General features: G+C 52.7%; 1 pseudogene; it reads left to right on the top strand.

Moving 5' to 3' along the window:
• The first annotated feature begins 104 nt into the window (after positions 1–104).
• LOC105865622 (retinol dehydrogenase 16-like) lies at positions 105–7827 on the top strand (annotated as a pseudogene).
• The last annotated feature ends 8089 nt before the right edge of the window (positions 7828–15916 follow it).

The raw sequence follows: 15916 nt of genomic DNA, 5'->3' as shown, positions 1-15916 counted from the left end.
TCAGGCTCTTGGAACAATGGTGGGAGGACAACAGGGGACGGTGTGAGCTGGGAGATGGAGGTTTAGTACACACCTTATCTGCCTGCTGCCCCTCTCCTCAGAGTGTGCTTTAGCCTGGTCCGTCTACACCCTCCCACAGGGTATAAATCGCTTGGAGGTGGTCAGAGACCTCTCCTGTCCCTGAAGATACCCATGTATGTCGGGTAGGGATGGGGAGAAAGCCATCAACCTGGCTCGTTGTCCTCAGGTGTCTACTTAGCAGGCATTGGCGGGAAGTTGCTCTGCACAGGGGTCTTTCCAGAGGACACATAACCAGTGTTTCTTGTGACTTCAACCCATGGACTCCCTTGGATTATGTTTCCCTACAAACACTTGATAAGTTCAGCCATGTTCAGGGATTTTATTCTATATTTTTCTGTTACTACCCAAATTCTTAGTAGTGGGATTTTAATTTCTTAGGTAAGCTACCCTTAAATTTCAGACATAGTAGATGAAATCCCTGTCTGAGTCTGGGTTTCCTCATCCGCCTCAGCACTCAAATTCAGTCCTCAGAAATCGCAGTTTGACAGTCTCTAGCACTCCAAGGAAAAGGCAAAGAGAATGGCCAACATTCCTCCTGATGCAGTAATTAATTGTCGGCAAACAAGGAGGACGTGATCCCAAAGGGGGAGTCTGACTCAGAGGCCAGGAAAGGAGACAAGGAAGAGAGTTAAGGCTGCAAAACTGCCAGAAGGAAACTCCCAGGATTTGGTTGAAGGAACAATGAAATGAGTTACACACAGCAGGTGTGATAGCTTTTACACTTCTATGCCCTGAAGATACTCTTTCCTTAGCTCTGGATGGCATCGGGGATTTGGGGTGCAGACTTATGGGATCATGAGGCCGGTACAGTCTCAAAAGTCAGGGGTGAGAGTGATGACTGGAGGAGGGGTTTGAAGAGGACAGGTGGATTCTAAGGCCTTCCTGCCATGCAGGACAGTGTCAATGTTTCCCTATGAGGGTTTTCTCTAGTGCTGGAGTCACGGGAATAGACAGAAGGACAGGCAAGACAGAGGATGGCAATAAGGACTGCCAGGCCCAGATCCCTTCCCTGGGGCAGCTGGGCCACTCTGCCTCAGCAGCACCTGCTCTGTGTCCCCAGGTATCGACCCTCACTGTGGTCACTGCCCTTCCCTAGTTGCCCTCCCTCAGGCCCCCACCCCACATCCCTGACACCTCCGTCTCCACTGGCACGGAGTGACACTCACGTTTGAACCCCCATGTGTCATTGTCTGCTCACTTATGCTGAGCGCCTGTTGTGTGCTTGGCAAATATCCAGAAATTCCCGGGGCTTCCACAGACCGTGCTCTGAGTCCTCAGTGTTCTGGGGTTGCTGTGAGTGTGGTCTCAACAGAGAAAGCACTTGCAGAAGGGGACACAGATTCCAGGGATAAGGTCCTTTTGTAGCTGGGAGGCACCTGCCTAGGTCTAGGTTTTCTTCCTTCAGGGGACCTTGTGCTGTTGAGCAGATCCGTGTTGGGTGTGAAAGCAGCAAGTGAGTTCAGATTATCCGAAAACTTGAAGTGGGCATTGGTGTGGAGCACGTCAGTGCTGAAGCCGTGAACATGGCCAGGGAGGGTCGTCCTGGAGGACGAAGGCCCTGAAAGCTGTAGGGTCAGGCCACTGAGTGTCCTTCCATGCTGCCCCACTAAAAGCTAGCCAACAGTTTCATATGCAATCTGAAGACAACAGCTTCTTTTTTAATGTTAATAATTCTTTCTGTGTAAATAGACATTGACACACACAACACACACACATACACATACGCACACCAGGAAACCAAACTGAAATGAAATAAGAGGCTGGGATTCACTTGACAGCTCACTGGGGAGTCGTTTAGGAGGCTGGACTCACTCCCAGGAGTGCTCTGCAGAGAGTGGGAGAGCAGTGAGGGTGGACACCCCTGGCCCTGCGAGGCTCCACTGGGAGGTGCAGAGACCCTGAAACTGGACCCCTGGCCTACCTCCTGGACTGGTAGCAATGGGGCCACCATTTTCATCAGAGAACAAACATGGCCATTAATAATGTGTAAAGTAAAGCAGTGCACGTCTGCACACCTACCCCAAGCCGTCCGTAGAACCTCCCCTAGTCTTCCTCCATGGCATCTTTTCTCAGGGACGAAGCAGGTCACCTGCCTTGAAGCTGCGAGGGACTGGGCCCAATCCCACAGAGTGCCGGGTGCCACAGAAGCTGCCTTCACTGCTCCTTGCTGCCCTGGTCCTCTCTGAGGAGCACCAGGCCATTCAGTCCCGACCGGAATCTGTCATCCCCACCAACCTCCTGATCTCCATTGCCTGCAGGGCATGTGGCCCTTCCTTTCTATGTCCCCACTGGAGCCTTAGACAGGCTGCAGCTACAGGGCTTGACCCAGGTTGCCATGAGCCTCCACTTCCTGTCTTTCCCAGCGTTGCTTTCTCTTTCCTACAGCTCGTCCTCTTCAGGAGGCCCATCCTAGATGGAGAAGGGGCAGAGGGCAGAGTGCTCCTGAAGCTGGAGACAGTGGTCTCCAGGAGGCTGAGCTGGGCTCCCCTGGGGGGCTGTTCCCAGCAGGAGTCCACATGCAGAGACTGCAGAGTAACACCAGGTGGCGCAAGTCCACCAGGGCAGGCGGGAGCCCAGAGGTGTGGCCCCAGAGCCTGGCCAACCTCCTCTCCCAGCAGTGCTGAGGTTGTCATTGTCACGGGGCTTGTGAAGGGGTCTCAGTGATGGGACTCTGGGAGCGTGAGTCTCCACACTATCCGAGGTTCCGAATGATTTCCCCTTCTGCCCATGAGTACAGAGATGCAGTGTCCCTCCCACTGACTGCCCCCTGGGGACTCCTCCGATTGCTGCTGACTCTGCAGTGGACTGGGAAGCTCCTGCCACCCCAGCAAAGGGTGACACTGCCGTCAGCATGAGCAAGGGTCAGCAGTAGTTGTGAGGACAGGGAAATGTGTTTATCCGCGGCCATTGAGATTTCATGGTTGAAAGAGTTCCAAGTCCCAGAGAAGAGCTGTGGAGTGTGATCCCGCAGAGGAGGGCCCAGAGCAGGAGGGCAGAGGGCACTGTACTCACCACCCAGGGCTGGGCAACGTGCATCTGCAAGAGGTAAACAGTAAACTGTGACACCTGCATGTTTTCATCATTCCTCTGCCCTTCCCTGTGACTCTGTCACTTTCTTTCTTTTGTATTCCCAGCCCGGTTCCCTTTCTCTCTCCTTTCTTCCAACTGAGGACTGACTGCCACTTTGTCATCTCATACTCCTGCTCTCCATGGAACTACTCGAGCAGGAGGGGACCTATTGCTTTTTTCTCTTTTTGCATTCTCTTTCCAATCCTAGAGAGACTGGCAATGACTTTTAGTTTACTGAGTGATTCTGGGTGCTGACCTGATGTGGAAACCTAGCTCAGATAACGGTTTCAAACTACAGTGTCTTGATCCCGGGTGTGGCTTCCCAGTACACCTGAGTCTTCTCTGTGCAGCCCAGGATGTCACTGTACGAGATGTGCAGAGACAGTTCTGACCCTCCAGGTTAGATGGAGTGCTATGTGTGCCATAGTGTGCATGTGTGTGCCCTGGTATGGAGACCAGTGTGGACGCTCATGTGTGGGCCTATGTGGACACCTGTGTGGGCACAGCAGGGCAGAGTGACATCGGTGGACTAGGGAGGCATTGCTGAGCAGTAACATTTTCTCATGTGGCAGGACTGGAGGTCTTTCAAGGGCGTGTATCAGAACTTGCAACAGCAGTGCCAAGAGCAGAGGGGTGGGGTGAGGCAAGGGAGGGCTCCATGCCAGAGTCCCTGGAGGCTTCCCTGACAAATGCCACCCTCTGTTCCCTAGTCCTCCTGTCTGAATACTGGCATAGGCTCCTTATACCCTAGTCTGTGAGTGTCTGTCTCCCCAACAACATGTGGCTGTACCTGGCTGTCCTCGTGGGCCTGTACTACCTTGTGCGCTGGCACTGGGAGAGGCAGGTGGTGAGCCACCTCCGAGACAAGTACGTCTTCATCACGGGCTGTGGTTCTGTCTTTGGGAACCTGCTGGCCAGACAGCTGGACATGCGCGGCATGAGGGTGCTGGCTGCCTGTAGGACAGAGCAGGCGGCCGAGTAGCTGAGAGCCCAGGCGTCAGACAGGCTGGAGACGGTGACTCTGGATGTCACCAAGACAGACAGCATCACTGAAGCTGCCCAGTGGGTGAAGGAGCCTGTGGAGGACAGAGGTACTGCCCAGATTCCTCAAGTCTGTTTGTGCTTTCCTCTGTGTTAAAGGGACGACCCCTGTCCTGTCCCCGGGGACATGCACAGAGTGTTCCCAGGTGCAAGTCCTCCTATTGGTGAGACCTTCCTCACCCATCAGGTCTCCCTGGGTAGGGGCGTACATGAGGGGGGTGTGCTCCATGCCAAGCCAGGTTCATGTTCCCAGCTCTTCAGCTTGTCCAGACTTAAGACCAACCCCATGTTCAGAAGACAAGACAGGGGGATTGTGTAAAAAAGTAGATCTTATAAGGGATTGTTTTACTTTCCTTCTTCTTTAATACCAATGCCTTCTCTGTCTTGTTATGGGGGATGAAGAGGACATGCATTTCCTTGATCTAAGAATAAATGTAGAACATGATCATTGCCCCAATACCTAAAAGTATAATGATAGAAGCAAAGTTCATCCTCAAATCATCATCTACACATAAATATGCTTTATACTTTCCTGTAATTGGGGTTACATTTTGATCAAGGTTTGTATCACATTGTATTCTCTCAAAAATGAACATCTTCTCAACATAGTGAACAAGTTTGTAAGACATAGTGTTTAATGATTTAGAATATTCTTTCCTTGATGCAGCCTTACTTATGTAAATCAGAGCCAGGGTCCCGATATTGGAATTTTTTTCTACTTTTTATTCTCATTGTTGTCATTCTGGAAAACTTGGATTTACCTGCATCTCTGTAATTATGTGTACTGACTATATTATTTGAAAGAAATAGAAATTCTTAGAATTCTTAGAAAGAAATGCTCTCTCCTCTTCTCACTGTCCCCAGGACTCTGGGGCCTGGTTAATAACACTGGCATCTCGGTGCCCTGACCCCCAATGAGTGGCTGACCAAACAAGACTTTGTTACCATACTGGACGTCAACCTGCTGGGGGTGATCGAGGTGACTCTGGGCCTGGTGTCCTTAGTGAGGAAGGCGAGGGGCCGCATGGTCAACGTCTCCAGCATTGGGGGTAGAGTGTCTATTACAAGTGGCGGCTACAGCATCTCCAAGTACGGCGTAGAGGCCTTCTCGGACTCCCTCAGGTATTGCCCTGGGATAGGGCCCTGCCTGGGTCCTCCTGTTCCTGGTCCTCTGTGGGAGCACTTTGCCAGAGTTTCATGTCCTCAGGGCTTTAGAGGCTCCTTGTTCCAGATCTCTCCCTCAGGTTTTTGGCCTTCCCCCTTTATGGATTTATCCGCCATTACGTGGGATTTCCTCTCTATGCTTTGGTAGGGGGGGACCGCAGGGCTAGGAATATGTCACATCCTCTGAGCCTTCTGAGGAGGCCCCAGACAGGACATGTTTGAAGCAGATGGGAAGTGGGATAATTGGCTGCTGGGCCCATGTCCGCAGCCACCGAGATGCTCGGGTGCAGGGAGCCCTTGAGGGGCGGGGGCGGCCTCTGACTCGGCACAGCACACAGCAGCGGGCACTAGTGTGAGAGCAGCAGCAGCGCAGCCTAGGACAGCAGGGGTTGCTCCCTGACCCAGACACTAGGACAGCTGAGAGGAAGAGAGACAGGAGAGAGAAAGCCGTTGTTGCCAACCGTTCTAGGTGTTGTGACTCAGTCAGCCTTGCTGGCCGTGATAACCCCCAGATTTGGGGAGGGTCCTGGCTGTGAGGGACATGAGGGGAGACAGCCCAGCAGTGGTGCCTGGCATGAGAATTTACACTTCACAACTAGCAAGGTGGGTGTGTAAAGGATTAAGAACATTATTTAGTTATTATACCTATGAATGGCTTCATCCAAATTCTTATGCCTTTTGGCTCACATTAAATACCCATGCTTTCTAACTTATACCACCCAGGTAGTTTGTTAGGCTGGTATGGTTTACTGATGGCTTGTGTTTTGCCTTACAAGAAGTCTGAAATCCTAGCCCCTCTGTCTCTCTGCCTTGCAGGAGGGAGCTATCCTACTTTGGACCGAAGGTTGTTTTAATTGAACCTGGTGTCTTCAAGAATGTTGTGAGCAGTTCTAATATGCTCTCCAAAACCTCCAAGGATGCGTGGGAGAGGGCCAGACCAGAGGTCAAGCAGATCTATGGTGAGAAGTGTCCAGCATCCTGTGAGTGAGCTGTGGGCAGTGTGGAGAGAAGGAAACTCTCGTCAGGAATCCCACATCCATCACTAATGCGTCCCTCAAAGGTCTATCCTCCTGACAGGGCTTCAGAGAAGTTCAGCCTCTTGCAGAAAGTGGGGACCTGTAGCCTCATATCCATGATGGGTGCTCTGTAGACAATCGCTCACATGAAGCAAGTGTCCTGGCTTATGGAAATTGGGGCCGGTATCTACTTGAACCCCTCAGTATTTGAAGAGTGAAGGAAAGCAAGAGAGAGAAGAGGCATCCGTGCCAGCTGGCATTTCATGTGAGACATTAGAGACAGCTGGCTCCAGGTGCTCAGATTTCTAGTATTGGCGGACACCTGCCATTGTGCAGTCCAGATTTCCCAGGAAAACAGGCAGAGGTGTGTTAGTGTGGAACAATTCAGCATGGGGTTAGCATGGGACCGTCTTCTGGATTTTGCATGGATAATATCGGCCAATGCTGGGTGCCATGAGATTTTAGAAACTTTACACTCTGAAGTTAAACCGAAAGCAGAATCAATTGCAGGTGGACATATTCATGGGTGTTTTCTCATTGTGTCCAGACATGAAATCAATAGAACCAATAGAAGGAAGATTAACACAGGATCTGTCTTTGGTGATGGACTGCATGGAGCATGTGCTGACAGCCTGCCACCCCCGTACCTGCTACTCAGCTGGCTGGGATGCGAAACTCCTCTACTTCCCCATGAGCTACGTTCCCACCTTCCTGGTGGACGCCATCATCACATGGGGCCCCTCAAGGCCACCCAAAGCCCTTTGAGCCAAGACTCTGGTGCATGGTTGCAGGACATTGACTGCTGTGGGAGGTAGAGGTACATCAGCAGGAGGGTTGTAGGCTGGGGGAGGGAGCTCTCCTGCCATCAGTACACCTGTCCCACCTCTTCTTCTTCCTCTCCAAAGGGTTCTGTGGGCTATTACCGAATACCCTGGTGATATCAGGAGCAAAGAAACAAGGTTTCCGCTAAGAAATGAAAACCCAACTGCACTTATTGGTGTCCTGTTGGTGTGAGTAGCCACTCAGCCCTGAATTTCTTAAGTCCGGAGGATTCCACAGAATTGTCCAGGGTTGAGCAGGTGGAAGCAGGCTCAATCCACACCTGCTCTGCATTGTGCCTAGCCCCTGTGTCGCGCCCGCCTCGCCAGCAAGGAAGACACGGCAACAGGAGTTCTTCTGACCGTGCTTTAATGGGGTTCCCTTTAGACTTACATGATACGGAAGACCCAGCCCGGCAGCGTGCAAGCTGCTATATACCCCAGAAGTACAACCCCTAAGCTGCGATAGGCCGCTCAACTGTCGAGCCACCAAAGCATTAGCCCATATCAGGACCCTTTGTTTGGATTCTCGCGCCACAGGGCAACCGACAATTGCGCATGCGCTGAACTTGTTAGCTGCTCTAGGCAAAGCCGGAAACAGGCGCCAACTTGTAATGGCGTTGACACCGCGCCCCACACCCCTGAGGTGTGCACTCGCCTGGCCAGTGTATGTATGCCCTCCCCCAGGATGGAAATGTCCTGGGGAAGCAGGGGCACCCCTGCTCTGATGACACCTGATCACATGGGCCGAGGGTGGAAGGACAACCCTCATCCAGACCCCTGTCCCCTCAGGGGCTGGCTTTGCAGGTATTCACTGGAAGGTGGGGTCTTCCCTTGGTATCCTGATGGAAGACACAGAAACCAATTGTTCATTTGCCTTGAACCCACGGTGTGTGTGGATTTTCTTGTTTTAGAATAAACATTGCTGGTTCACCCAAGCACATTCGCATAAATGGTGGCCTTAGGATTGGGAGGTGGGAACCTAGTGGCACAAGAGGCAGGCGACTTCATGGAGGTAGGGTGGTGAGAGGTAACACCTGAGGAGGGGTCCAAGGGGGCTGGTGGATTATCCCCGCGTTCTCTCTGCTCTTCCTACCAAACAGGCCAGGAGCAGCACTTCCATTTGTCGGGCTTTTCAAGTGGCCTGGTGTCACAGGAATAGACAGAAGGACAGGCAAGCAAGAGGATGGCAATAAGGACTGGCAGGCCCCAGATCCCTTCCCTGGGGCAGCTGAGCCTTCCTGCCCTCACCAGGTTCTGTGTCCCACAGGGACTGACCCTCATTACAGGTCACTGCACTTCCCACTCGTCCGTCCCTCAGGCCCCCAACCCAACACCCCTCACAACCACCTCTCCAGTGAAATGGACTGAAAGTCACCTGTGGACCCCCATCTCTTATTTACTGCTCATTTATGCTGAGCGCCTGTTGTGTGCTGAGAAAATGCCCAGGATTCCTGGGGCTTCCACAGACCCGGCTCTGAGTCCTCAGTGTTCTGGGGTCGCTGTGAGTGTGGTCCCAACAAAGAAAGCACTTGCAGAAGGGGAAACAGATTCCCGGGACAAGGACCTTTTATAGCCAGGAGGAAACTGCCGAAGTCTAGGTTTCTTCCCTCAGTGTAACAGCTGAGGACATGGAGCCTTCAGGGGACCTTGTGCTGTTGAGCAGATCCGTGTTGGGTGTGAAAACAGCAAGTGAGCTCAGATTATCGGAAAACGTGAAGTGGGCATTGGTGTGGAGCACGTCAGTGCTGAAGCCGTTAAGATGGCCGAGGAGGGTCATCCTGGAGGACCAAGGCCCTGAAAGCTGTAGGGTCAGGCCACTGAGTGTCCTTCCATGCTGCCCAACTAGAAAACATGGCCGGGCGCGGTGGTTCACGCCTGTAACCCTAGCACTCTGGGAGCCCGAGGCGGGAGGATTGTCGAGGTCAGGAGTTCAAAACCAGCCTGAGCAAGAGCGAGACCCAGTCTCTACTATAAATTGGAAGAAATTAATTGGCCAAGTAATACACATAGAAAAAATTAGCCAGGCATGGTGGCACATGCCTGTAGTCCCAGCTACTCGGGAGGCTGAGGCAGGAGGATTGCTTGAGCCCAGGAGTTTGAGGTTGCTATGAGCTAGGCTGACGCCACGGCACTCACTCTAGCCTGGGCAACAGAGTGAGACTCTGTCTCAAAAAAAAAGAAAGAAAAGAAAACAAAGACACAGTTTCACATGCAATCTGAAGCCACCAGACTTTTTTTGATTGTTTGGTCATACTTCCTTCTGTGTAAAAACACACATTCTCACAAACTGAAATGAAGTAATAGGTTGGGATTCACTGGATAGCTCACCGGGAAGTTGTTGAAGAGTGTGGACTCTTGCTAGAAATGTTCTCCAGAGCATGGGAGAGCTGTGAGGGTGCAAACCCCTGGCCCTCAATGCTGGGCGAAACGGGGGTCACCTGCACCAAGGCTTCACCCCTGGGCCACTTCATGGACTATGACTCAAAGTGGTCACCTTTGCCATGAGAGAACAATCATGGCCATGAATAAAGTCTGAGGTAAAGCAGTGCACATCCCCAACCCCACCTCACAGCACAACCTCCCTTTTTCTTTCGTCCTGCCATCTTTTCTCAGCAAAGACCCAGGCCCACTCCCATGGAGCTATTCAGGGACTGACGCCAATTCCGCAGAGTCCCCAGGTGCCACCAAAGCTGACTTCACTCGATCCCTTTGCTGGCCTGGTCCTCTCTGAGGAGCACAAGGCTATGTGGTCCGCAGCAGAAACTGTCCTCGCCTCCAACCACCTGAAAACCAATGCCTGCAGGGCATGTGCCCTTCCTTTCTGAGACCCACGCTAGCCTAGGGAGGGGCTGCAGGCTGCAGGCAGGACACAGGTTTTAACATGAAGACCAAGCCCCCATGTTTCCAGCTTTGCTTTTCCTCTCCTACACCTTCTCTTCTTCAGGGACCCCTGGATGGACAAGGGGCAAGGGGTGGAGACAGTGGTCACCAGGAGAATGAGCTGGTCTCCCCTCTGGGACTGATCTCAGCAGGAGTCCACAGCCAGAGACTGCAGGACACCAGGAAGCAACACCTGTCCTCCAGGGCAGGCAGGAGCTCAGGAGTGTGGCACTGGAGCCTGGACAAGATCCTCTCCGAGGAGTGCTGAGGCTGTCATTGTCATAGCCTTGTGGAGGGGTCTCAGTGAACAGACTCGGGGAGCATGAATGTCCACAGAATCCATGGTTCCAAAGGATTTCCCGTTCTGCCCAAGGGTCCAGGTGTAGCAGTGTCCCTCCCTCTGACTTCTCCCTTGGGACTCCTAGGATTGCAGCTGACTCTGCAGTGGAATGGGAAGCTCCTGTCACCCCAGCAAAGGGTCACATTTCTCTCAGCATAATCAAGGGTCAGCAGCAGACCTGAGGACTGGGAAATGTGTCTGGCCATGGCCATTGAGAATTCCTGGTTGAAAGAGGTCAAAGTCCTGAGAAGAGCTGTGGTGCGTGACCCCTCCCGCATGGGAGGGCCCAGAGCAGGAGGGCAGAGGGCAGTGTACTCACCACCCAGGGCTGGGCAATGGGCGTCTGCAAGAGGTAAACAGTAAACTCGGTGACACCTGCTTGTTTGGGTCATTCCTCTGCTCCCTCCCAGCAACTCTGGGGAGGTTTCTACCTGTGGGTTCCCTGCCCCATTCCTTTTCTATTCCCTTTTTTCCACTGAGGTCTGACTGCCCCTTGGACATCTCATACTCCTTCTTCCCAGAGACTATCCTGGCAGTAGGGGACCTCTCTGTTTTGCCTTCTCCTTCCAATCCTAGAGACACTGGCAATGACTTAGTTTCCTGAGTGATTCTGGGTGCCGACCTGATGTGGAAACCCAGACTCAGAGAAGGATTTCAAACCACTGTGCCTTCAACCCAGGTGTGGCTACACCTGGGTCTTCTCTGTGCAGCCCAGGAGTGGACCCCAGTCTCTCATTTTCTGTTCATTTATGCTGCGACCCTATTGTGTGCAGGGAAAATTACCAGGAATCCCCAGGGCTTCATCAGACTCAGCTCTGAGTCCTCAGTGTTCTGAGGTTCCTGTGAGTTTGGCCTCTACAGAGGAAGGACTTGCAGAAGGGGACACAGATTCCTGGGAGAAGGTCCCTTGTAGCTAGGAGGCACCTCGATAGGCATCTTGGTTTCTTCCCTCAAGTTAATATCTAAGGACAGGGAGCCTGTGGGGACCTTGTGCTGTTGAGCAGATCCGTGTTGGGTGTGAAAACAGCAAGTGAGCTCAGATTCTCAAAAAACTTGAAGTGGGCATTGGTGTGGAGCATGTCAGTGCTGACGCCGTGAAGATGGCCAGGGAGGGTCGTCCTGGAGGACCACGTCCCTGAATCTTGTAGTATCAGGCAACTGAGTGCCCTTCCATGGTGCGCCACTCAAATGCCACCCTGCAGTTTCATATGCAATCTGAAGACAGCATACTTTTCTTTTTAATTTGCATAAATCCTACCCTCTAAATACAGACACACATACACATTCACACACACACAGAGACACACAGACCAGGAAAACAAACTGAAATGAAATAAGAGGCTGGATTCACTTGACAGCTCACTGTGTAGTGGTTCAGGAGGTTGGACTCAGAGGGGTGCTCTCCAGAGACCCAGAGAGCTGTGAGGGTGAAAACCCCTGGTCCTCCGTGCTGGGCTGTACTGTGGGGTGCACCTGCATGAGGCTTGACCCCTGGTCACATCATGGACTATGAGTCAAGGGCGCCGCCTATGCCTTGAAAGAACAATCAGCCCAAAAATAAAGTCTGATGTAAGCAGTCCATGTCACCTCCCTAACCCCAACCCTCAGTAGACCCTCCCGTTATCTTCCCTCCTGGCATCTTTCCTCAGCCAGGGAGCCACGTCCAGTCCCACGGAGCTGTGCAGGGACAGGGCCCCATCCCACAGAGTCCCCCGTGCCACGGAAGATGACTTCACTCCTTCCCTTTGCTGCCAGTATCCTCCCAGAGGTGGACAGGGCTATTCAGTCCCCAGCAGAAACTGTCATCCTCTCCAACTACCGGACCTCCAATGCCTGCAGGGCATGTGACCCTTCCTTTCTGCGTCCCCATGCCAGGCTTAGGAGGGGCTGCAAGGTGCAGGACAGGGCACAGGTTTTAGCTTTAACCCTAACTTCCTGCCTTTTCCAACTTTGGGTTTTCTTTTCTACACCTGCTCCTCTATAGCAGTCTCGTCCTGGGTGGAGATGGGGAATAGGTGTGGTGGCCCTGAGGCGGAGGAGAGGACCCCAGGAGGCTGACCTGGGCTCCCCTGAGGGCCTGATTCCATCTGGTGAGTGGCTGCAGGCTGAGGAATGCCACCAGCTAAAGAGCACAGGAGAAGCAAAGTGGGGGTTAGAGATTGCCTCTGGCTCCCCTACATTGTGCAGGGGTCTCAGTGCAAGGACTGGGCGGGGTTGTGGGGAGGGTGCGGTGGGAAGGCTCAGAAGATTTTACATTCTGCACCAGGGTCCAATTGAGGCGGTGTCCCTCCCTTCACATCTCCCTAGGGACTTTGTTGGATTGCTGCTGACTCAGGAGTGGACTGGGAAGGTCCTGCCACCCCAGGGAAGGGTCACACTACTGTCAGGATGAGCAGTGCGTGTGACGACTGGGAAATGTGCATATCTGTGCATGCTCACTGAGAATTCATGGTTGAAGGAAATGGAATTCGCTGACAGTATTCGGGATGTGGGACCTGGCAGGGGAGTGCGCAGAGCAGGAGGGCAGCAGGTGGTGTACCCAGCAGCCAGGCCGGGCAAAGGACACCTCCAAGGAGGTGTAAACAACAGGACATTTGCTTTGTGTGAGTCGTTCCTTTCTTCCCTCTCAGCAACTCTGGCTGTTTCTTCTTGTGGGTTCCCAGCCTTCAATTTATTTCTGTCCCCTTCCTTTGCCTCTGATCTGAGTGTCCCTTTGGAATCATGTTCCATTTTTCTAACCCCGCCCCCAAACTACTCTAGGAGGGAACCTGTTCCTGTCCATTCTTTTTGCCTCTTCCTTGCACTCCTGGACACTGACACTGACTTAGCTTTCTGAGAGTGATTCTGGGTGCTGAGCCGGATAAGGACACCCAGCCTGCGAGGGCTGAGCAAGCTGCCCAAGGCCACTCAGCCAGCTGGTAGCCGAGCTGGGCTGTGAACCCACCTGTGTCTTGATTCAAACTGCATCTTCTTCACAGGAAGATTCGGCGCCTCAGGACCTGAGCAGGAGAAAGCTGAGAAGGTCTGCATGACAAGACTTAGGGCAGCGGGGGCTCCGCTGTGTGCTGGGGATGAGAGCTGGGTGGAGGGGAGCAGTGAGGAGTGGGAGACCAGGAGAAGGTGGTTCGGAGAAGTGCCCTCAAGTCAAGGCGTTCTTTGGAAATCCAATGGCATCTGTTTAAAATGACATAAGTAGATCAGCAGGGAGAAACTTGAGGACTCCTTTCCAGAGTGCTGGAAGCTCACCTGCCTACCACAGCCTTTGCGTTCTTGAGTTCTCCTGTCTGAACACTGTCCACACTCTCCTTTGACCCCAGCTTGCCTGTGTCTGTCCCCCCAAAGCCATGTGTCTGTACCCAGCGGCTCTCCTGAGCCTGGACTACCTTCTGCACTGGCACCAGGACAGGCAGGTTACAGGCTGTGTGTACGTGTCCGTGTCATCACATGGCTCTGCCTGCTTGGCCAGCTTGACATTCAGCACCAGCTCATTCTTACCCATAACTGCAACGTCGATGACAAATAGGTGGTGCCGGTCTGGGTGATATCCGTAGCACCTCTGGGACTCTGTCCCATCATCTTGGTGCTCACAAACTCAGGCATCATTTGACTCCCGACCTCCCTTGCCACTGCTCACCCAATTAGCCAGTGTCAGCTTCGTGGCCCTTTGCCCCCACCCTGGCTCATCTCACCACCTACAGGTGCCTTGTCACGGGGCTTAAGGGAAAATGGCCTTAGGGACTGGGGACCTGGTGTGTCCTCAGTCCTCCACTCCCTCCATTCACCTGGTCACTGGGGAGGAGCGGGGCCTTCCTGGAGTGCAATGGGGACTCCCCTCTGCTACGTTCATATATAGGTACTTGTCATAGGGCAGAGAATGAATTTACATCCACCAATTCTAACATAAGTGCTCCCAGAAAAAGGCATTAGCAGTCTCTTTCACTTATTGCACCAGGGAAAATTAATTTCTTGTTTCTGATATGTATTCCCCCTGGGATTATCTGATGTCCACTTACCATTGCAATTCCCTGGCAATCACATCATCAGCCCTGGGCCCTTCGTCTTGCCCCCTCTAGTAGCTGGGCTTCACACCATGGGCCTCCCCTGGCAGGACCCTGCTGGGTTTTCCTTCAGGACAGTGGGAGCACAGCCACCCTGGGGAAAGTCCTTTGGCTCTAATGAGGGAGATGCAACTAGAGGCAGAGAATAGCCAAGGGGGTGACAGGGGGATCCTTTCTTTTAGAGTACAGAACCTAAAGTTTGCCTTTTCTTGATACCATGAATTTACCTTGGTTTTCATTGCCTTAAAGTATCGGTTAAAAAGTTTATTCACGCCCAGAGAGTTGACCCCTAGTCTGTGGGAGGCAAGGGTGTCCATCTTGGGAAGATGGGGCAGGTGGACACAGTGCTCCCTCACAGTGGGAGCAGTTTGGAAAATTATGACCGGGACTCCTGGCCAGCCTGACCAATTCCCTTACATAGATTCATGGCTAGAGATTGTTCAGACTATGCCCGCTTGGGTTCAGTTCTGTGCTAATAAGTGACAGAGCAGGATTTTTGTGGCCCAAAGGACCAGAGACCCCAAACTGTCCAAACCCATCTATCAGGAGTCTCCTGAAGAGGATCCACCACCACTGCCCTATAGCCCTACAGTGACACCTCCTGATGTATCTCTGAATTGACCAGTCACCCCACCACTGTCAGTCTCTCCGCTGCCAGTTCCAGACCAACCAGGTGCCAACACTCCCATCACCCACCAGCTACGGTCAGCTCAGGCCCCAACTTCAGCTCTCCAGATGCCCCTGCATGAGGTACGAGGTTCGATGCAGGCTATTGACTATCGGTCCATTCAGGCAGGCCAGCCAGTCCTGTACTACCAGCCCTTCTCCACCACTGACTCTCTGAACTGGAAGCACCACACCCCGTGATACTGAGAGTAACCTCAGGCCCTGGTTGACGTCCTGGAATCCATCTTGCAGTCCCCCCATCCCACTTGGGAAGACTGCCACCAGCTTCGTTTGACCCTTTTTAACATAGAAGCACAATGCCAGAATGTAGCTGGGACCTGGAGGTGCATCCACGACCAGGCTCCAGCAGGGACCTTGGATGTGGAGCAGTGGGCACAGACAGCAGCACCTGAGAACAACCTGGATTGGGATTTCAACTCCCCAAGTGGACGAGAGGCACTCAGAAGGTATCAGGAAGCTTTCTTCATGGGGTCTGTGAGGGAGCCAGAAAACCAACCAACATGAACAACGTTGCTCTGATCACCCAGAAGCTGGAGGAATCAGCGAGTGAATTCTATGAGGGCCTGTGAGGCCTACAGAGTTTACACACTCTTTGACACAGAAGCGGCCAAAAACCAGCAGATGGTGAATGTCGCATTTGTTGGGCAGTCCTACCATTCCTGACATCCGATGGAAACTCTAGAAATTTGACAGGTTTGTAGGAGTGAACATCACGCTGCTGATGGAAGTGGCCCAGAAGATTTATGTTAATCAAGACCA

Source organism: Microcebus murinus, chromosome 10 (assembly GCF_040939455.1).
Source record: "Microcebus murinus isolate Inina chromosome 10, M.murinus_Inina_mat1.0, whole genome shotgun sequence".
Lineage (NCBI taxonomy): Eukaryota > Metazoa > Chordata > Mammalia > Primates > Cheirogaleidae > Microcebus > Microcebus murinus.
This window is presented reverse-complemented; position numbering and strand designations above follow the sequence as displayed.